General features: G+C 31.1%; 1 pseudogene; it reads right to left on the bottom strand.

Annotated features, from left to right (window-relative positions):
- Positions 1 to 281: 281 nt before the first annotated feature.
- On the bottom strand, positions 282 to 6329 carry LOC109788933 (uncharacterized; annotated as a pseudogene).
- Between the last annotated feature and the right edge of the window lie 208 nt (positions 6330 to 6537).

The following is a 6537-nucleotide window of genomic DNA, read 5'->3' as shown; positions in this document are numbered from 1 at the left end:
TAAATATTTATTTAAAAAAGCTAATAAAAATACTTATTTAATACGTACAAAATAATTGTCCAAAATAATAATTATTTAAAACGTACAAAATAATATTCCTCTATAATTATTAAAATAATTATGACCAAATACCATCTAATAATAATAATAATAATACCTGTTTGTCAAAATACATATTCAAATTCTTTCTACTGATCTCTTCATATAACTGGAGGATCTCCTTGAATCTTAATTTGACTGTAAATAAAAAAATAAAAGAAACAAATTTAATTTTTTGTATATCAGTATCAAGTATTAATCTAAATCCATCATAGTTCTAAATTAAAAGGTGCAACACCTGATTTTGAGATAACAAAATCTCTTTAAAAACAATATTTTTCGTAAAGTTTCCATCTTCCCCTTCAAGTTTGCCTTCTTTAATAAGAATTTTCGTTGAAGCTTGAGAAACACCTCTTGACAAAGCAACATATAATTGACCATGACCAAAAACATGTCGCGGAAGATAAATTCCAACATTGGGTATTGTTTGTCCCTGTGACTTATTTATGGTAATTGCAAAACTTAGTTTCACAGGAAATTGCTTCCTAATAAGTACAAAGGGAAGTCCTGCACTTTCTGTTGTCTTATGTTTAATCCTAGGAAAAAAAGATCTCTTTCCAACATTATGACCTATTAGGATTTCAACATCCAACATATTCATAAAGAATCCACAGCATAATAACCTTGTTCCATTACATAAGCCAGCTTTAGGATCTATGTTTCACAACAACATCAACGGTGCACCTTTTTTAACCTTCAGATTATGTGGTGGAAAACCACCTGGAGTAATAGAGTGCAAGTATTCTTGTTGATATAAGTTGTGTGTGTCCCCTTCAACCTCATCAAATGATAACAAATGTCGTTCTTCTCCTAGGAATTAGTTGATGATAATGTCATTAAGCTTTTGAACATCCTCATTTTTTGGCGTTAGTATGGCTCTTTGTACCATATAAGAAGCATCCCATGTATGAGATTCTAAATGTGGAAATGTGTCACGAATAAGTTTTTGTATTGAATTTTCCCCTTCCGATGTTATTTCAATTTGATGGAGAACTTTGATCATATCATCCAATTTGGTAGGTTCATTACCATCTCCAATGCGCATTAGATATTCTGCAAAATTAGGATCTTGTAATGATCGCATGTTTTGTCTCAAATGTAAAACCTTTGTGATAGGCCATAAATGAGACTTAACAATACATGCATATATCATTTGTGCCTTAGTACCCTTTGGAACAACAGGAAGCACCTGACGAAAATCCCCTCCCAATATCATGATTTTACCACCAAATGGAGCATTACAATCTAGAATATCCTTTAATGATCTGTCTAATGCTTCCAGAGCATATCTATTTGTCATGGGTGCTTCATCCCAAATGATTGCTGTGGTTTCTCTAATTAGTTTCGCAAGATTAGATTGTTTACTTATAGAACAAAATGAATCTGCCTCTACATTGATTGGTATCTTAAATCTAGAATGTGCAGTTCGACCACCAGGTAATAGTGTGGCAGCTATACCAGAAGAGGCAGTTGCTAAAATAATTTGTCCCTTGCTTCTCACATTTGCAATTAAAGTGCGATAAAAGAATGTTTTACCTGTTCCTCCTGGTCCATCCACAAAGAAAACTTGACTTTGTTTATTGTTGATAACATCCATAATTGCATTGAATGCAATTAATTGATCATTATTTAATTTAATCACAAATTCTGCATCTTCATTATCTAGCTGGATGGATAACTCCTCTTGTATAACCCTTGGCATCAAAGAACTATGAGTATTCTCCATTGTTATTGTTGGCAAATCATAATCTGTGATTTGTTTTCCATGTTGAATCAAAAAGTCATTCAAATCCTTTAATAACATGTTAATGAAATTTGTTGTCACAGCAACGCTTGTTGAAGGATAGTCTTCCATCATGTAGGTGTAAAAATCATCCCAAAGTTGCCTAACATTGGTTGGTTCACAAAAGATTAATATAGTTACAAACACACTCCTTAAAGCATAAGGCATTTGTAGACTTGATGCTTCAACTAAGCATTCGTGAATACTATTATCACTTTCTAAAAAGCCCCAATGCTCAGCCGCTTTCTTGAATGTGGTAAAACATGTTCCATTTGGTGAAAGCATATCATCCCAACTCATTGGACCTTTTAAATGAGATAATAGAACCCGTAGGTAGAATTTTTCACCTTCTGAAGGAGATACTGTATAAATCCTACCAATGACTTTCTTTGGTGACCTTCTTCGATACCATTCCTTATCCCCCTATGCCAACAATAATGTTCTGGAATCTCTCTATACAAATAGCCCCTTGAATTTAGATCTCTGCGATTTAGGGCAAAGAACTGTGTCAACATTGTTTTAGAGTTATGGTCATTGTTTAGAACATCAGTGATTCTTTCATGATTATAAAATCGCACTTGTTGGCGATTTGGTAAGTAAATTTGTAATCTTTCAATAGATGAATATATTCGATAAAGAATAAATCTAAATATCTTCCACAAAGCTTCTGGAGCACAAATCCATCTTGCATCAATATATTGTTGAACCTCATCTAAATTTGAACCTCTACATGTGACACCCTCTACCCCAACATACATATACAGTAATTATAAAAAAATATAAAAAATTTTCATTATTAAAAATCAAATTTCCAGCCACGTAAGGGTAAAGAGTTCACATTCATAAACTTAATCCAAATAACATGCCGGTAAAATTACAAAGAAATAAAACTGAATTTTCTAAAATAATTTAATAAGAACATCTTTAAACTAATTCTATCTATGTCCTGCTGTCACATGTCCTACCAGAGCAAAACCCAACATAGAAGCCTAAGCTTCATCACCAACATCCTCAGCCTCACGCTGATGATCACCTGTATAACAGTCAAAACAGAACAACACGAGAAAAGGGAGTGAGAAACATCTCACTCTAGCTCACAGTGTAGAAATATACGCCGAATAGCCAAACACAAACAAAATAAGTATAACATAGATAAATTAATAATAACATCACACTCATCCAAGACATAAACTATCAATTTATCATATAACATTAAGAATGCATATGCATGGACACGGACTACATATTATCATGCATGTGGCGCCAGTAAAACATCACATGGCATATTGCCGCTAGCAATACACGAAGAGTAGTCTAGGAGTACATGTCGGGTCACACCCTCTGCGCACTCTCACTAGAAGGATATACTACCAGAGTCTCGTCGGAATAGCTAAGCCGCGCAAGATACATCCCATGCACACAATGGGTGAGACTGGGACTTCCAAACCGAGCTATCCCCAAGGACTAATCCCCAAAGCTTTTACACTAGGGGGCCTTCTCTGGCGGTGTATTCCATATCGTACCCTTAAAACACTTATGCAAATGATGCATGTCATTCAAGACTCTATGCATTCTCATATCTCATTATCATTTCTCATGGTCATTTCACATCATATTTCATTATCACATTTCATATCTCATGTTTCAATCACATTTCACATTATCTCATCATATTCACAAGGCCTCCACAGAGCACTTTAATTTATATCAAAACTCATTTATTTATAAAATTAAAAACATATTTTTACATCTCATCAAACAAGAAATATAATAGAGCAATCAGAAATCAAAACAGAAAATATTTATATTTTGCCTATTTCTCATAGGGTTTCCCATAGGAACCCATAGAGCACTCTAAATCATATCAAAACATATTTATTTTCAAAATTAATCACATACTTACACATCACATTCAACAAGGAATATAATAGAGCAATCAGAAATCAAAACAGAAAATATTTATATTTTGTCTATTTCTCATAGGGTTTCCCATAAGAAACCATAGAGCACTCTAAATCATATCAAAACATATTTATTCTCAAAATTAATCACATACTTACACATCACATTCAACAAGGAATATAATAGAGCAATCAGAAATCAAAACAGAAAATATTTATATTTTGCCTATTTCTCATAGGGTGCCCCATAGAAACCCATAGAGATCTCAAATCATATAATTAATTGCATATAAGAAAAATAATAAACAAAACAGATACAATTGGGAGAAACCCCTCATACATGAGCATACAAAAAAATACAGCAAACACAGGATTGGGGGCCAATCCCACTACCCAACATATATTCCCACATCCAGAGCAAGATTTCTCACTCCCCCTTACCTCGATAAGTAGGAGCTGAATCTTGTTGGTCGCCCCCTCTAGGTTCCCCTTTGTCTTCAGAGAGAAAGGAGGAAAAAGATAAGAAAATGAAGAAAATGAATTTTAAAGAGTGCAAAACGCTCTATTTATAGGCACCAGGCCGCGGCCAGAACGGCCCGTTCCGAATCCGGAACGGCCCGTTCTAGGCACATAGAGCATGTACAAAAATCTCTCCCAGAACGGCCCGTTCCAAAACCAGAACGGCCCGTTCTGAGTCAACACTTTGTCCTTTAAAAACACATCCGGAACGGCCCGTTCCCAAAGTGGAACGGTCTGTTCCAGAGCTACAAAAATCCAGGACTGTTAATTAATAAATAAATAATTAACATATATATATATATATCAAATTAGAATAAAATATCAAAACAATTTAAAACATGATTTTCTTCAAATAATAATTATAACAAAATATCATAATTAATTATATTATACAAAATAATTTTCATAAATGATTATTATTAATAACCTTTGAAATTTTAATCAAACCCATTTAATTAATCAAAATAATTATAAAAAAATAATCTTCATAAATACAAAAATAAATAATAATTATTCATTGTATTAGTAGAAAAATTCGGGGTGTTACACTACAAACCTCCATTGATATTCGATCTGGACCTTTGTAGACATATTTATATAAATACTTAATACTTTTGATGCTACTGCATACTTCAACATTTATATGACAGTTGTACTTTAAAAGTAACCAAGGGTTATAAGGAACCACCCATCTGTTATCAATAGTGACATTTCTATTAACAGATACTGGGTGGTTAAATCGTCTTCTATATTGTGGATATGAATCATGACCTTGGCGTGTCTCTTGGTAAAATTTTTTTGGATACATTTTTTTGCACCGTCCATTCTTCATACATGGAGAATTGGGATTCAAAGTTCCGCAAGGCCCATGAATCATGTGCTTTAGTACAACATCATGCAATTGTGGTTCATCTTCAAATTTAGGTATTTCTGCCCTCACAACGCTATCATAATCTTCAGGGTCACGTAATTTGTCATTACTTTCTAAGATCAACAACATATGTACATGTGGCAAAACTAACAAAATATCATTTTGAGTCGTTACATGCGATGAATTTGTAAGTAAAATAAAGTAAAAAGAAAATCGTAACATGCGAATATATAATAGTTATGAAAATCATATAATCCATTAAATATTTTTTTACAACTGCACATCATGAAAGGGATTGTATCATCCTCTACGAAAATATAGGACCGAAAAATAGATAGGCCAAAAAATTAAATTATTTTAATAAAATAAATTGATGGAGAAAATTTAAAGTCACGTAGCGAAAATTGAAGTAAATGAATGAGTGAATTTACACACAAATGAAACAAAACCAAAGACTAAATGTGACTTCCTGTGTCATGTGTATGAATGCACGTGTGAACCACAAATTGGCATGCACTTTAAAAAAAACTATTTCTTATAACATGGAAGCACCAAAATTAATTTTAAACAAAATAAAAACAATGTATGTGCTTTTATTACCACAAACACAGAGACATAGGGATAAAAACCTTATGGTGGAAACGGTACGTTTCACGTTTGAATCATCTTGGAATTGAAATAGTCAACCTTATAAACCACAAAGACGTACTTAAAAATAGAGATAGATTTTTATGTAGTGAGGCGGAGAAGAGCACAAATTTCAGTGAAGTAACGCGTTCATAATTAACGAATTAGAGTCTCATTCACGCTACTAAATTAATTCTTTTATTTTTTTTATACTTTTTATTCCGTTAATATTTTCTATTATTTATTTGACATATAAGAAGGATTTTAAATAAGAAGGATTTTTTTATACTTTTTTTGGTGTATTATTTTTACAAAGAATTTAATTTTACTCAATTTATTAAAAATGTAAATTTCAAATATCTCTATTTTCTAAATTGAATTTTTCCGTATAAAATTATAAAAAAATCATATTTAAAATTACTATCTTAATACATTTAAAAATTTAAATATATAACTATATTTTAATACATTGCTTATCCAAAAAAAAAACTATATTTTAATACAAATTCAAATGTAATATATGTCTAAGTTTAAAGTTTAAATCTTAAATTTTAAATCTTAAATGCTAAATTACGAATTTTAAATTTTAACTTTTAAAATTTTAAATTTAAATTTTAAAATTTAAAATATAAATTATAAATTATAAATTATAAATTAAAAATTATAAATTATAAATTATAAATTATAAATTATAAATTATAAATTATAAATTATAAATTATAAATTATAAATTATAA

Source organism: Cajanus cajan, chromosome 8 (genome assembly GCF_000230855.2).
Source record: "Cajanus cajan strain Asha chromosome 8, NIPB_CcT2T_4, whole genome shotgun sequence".
Taxonomy (NCBI): Eukaryota; Viridiplantae; Streptophyta; class Magnoliopsida; order Fabales; family Fabaceae; genus Cajanus; species Cajanus cajan.
Note: the sequence above shows the minus strand (reverse complement) of the source record. Positions and strands in the feature narration are given on the sequence as shown.